The sequence below is a fragment of the Arachis duranensis genome, chromosome 10 (assembly GCF_000817695.3).
Source record: "Arachis duranensis cultivar V14167 chromosome 10, aradu.V14167.gnm2.J7QH, whole genome shotgun sequence".
Taxonomy (NCBI): domain Eukaryota; kingdom Viridiplantae; phylum Streptophyta; class Magnoliopsida; order Fabales; family Fabaceae; genus Arachis; species Arachis duranensis.
In genome coordinates, this window is record NC_029781.3 from 57,192,502 (window position 1) to 57,193,791 (window position 1,290).

Sequence of the window (1,290 nt, forward strand, 5' to 3'; positions counted from 1 at the left end):
CCAATGGAGGGTATACAGATACTACTCCTATATGAAGCAGTAGTGGGGTTAGCATATGACCCCAGAGTCCTCTTGTCTTGTCCATTCATACTTACTGTTGTAATGGAATACAAGATTGATGATATGTATGTTGATATTATTTATTTTATAAAAATTAATTTTTATAAAATAAAAATAAAATTAAAAACGAAACAAAATAAAGGAAATTGAAAATATTTTGAAAAATTAGCTGTAAAAATAAATTTTTGTTTTTTGAATTTTTGAATTTTATAATGAAAGAGAAAAACACACAAAAGACACAAGACTTAAAAAATTTTTTAGATCTAGTGCTCCTTATTTTCGAAAATTTTTGGAGGGAAAACACCAAGGAACACCAAACTTAAAAATTTTAAGATCAAGACACAAGAAAACTCAAGAACACCTTAAAGGTTCACAAGAACACCAAACTTAAAATTTTTAGAAAATCAAAATAAATTTTCGAAATTTATGAAAAGATTAACAAGAAAACACCAAACATAAAATTTGACACAAGATTAAATCAAAGAAAAGTTATTTTTGAAAAAGATTTCCAAAAGTACTGGTGCTCCCTTATCAAGAATATAAGCCAACGCTATAACCAACTGAGTTAAAAATGTAATGTATTTTAAAGATGTATTATTTTTTTGAAAGTTAATGTTTTGAGTGTATTTTAAAGATGTATTATTTTTTTAAAGTTAATGTTTTGAAAAAGCACAAGAAAAACAAGAAAAGACACAAAACAAGAAAAATTAAAGATCAATCAAGAAAAATACACAAGAACAACTTGAAGATCAATGAAGAACAAAGAACACAAGTCGAAAATTTTAGAAAAAAATTATAAAAGATGCAATTGACACCAAACTTAGAACAAGACACTAGACTCACGAAAAATTAATAAATTAAGAAAAATAATTTTTGAAAAGAAATTTTTTTGAAAAGAAACTATCCTATCAAAATTTAATGACTCTATAAAAACAAATTATTCCTAATCTAAGAAATAAAATATGCCTTCAATTGTTCAAACTCAATAATCCCCGGAAACGGCGCCAAAAACTTGGTGCACGAATTTGTGATTCGCACAACTAACCAGCAAGTGCACTGGGTCGTCCAAGTAATACCTTACGTGAGTAAGGGTCGATCCCACGGAGATTATTGGTTTGAAGCAATAAATGTTATTTTATTAATCTTAGTCAGGATGCTAATGAAGTTATGTGGATTTACTTGTAAAAAGCCAAACTACAAACTACTTAAAATTGTAAGTTAAAATAATAG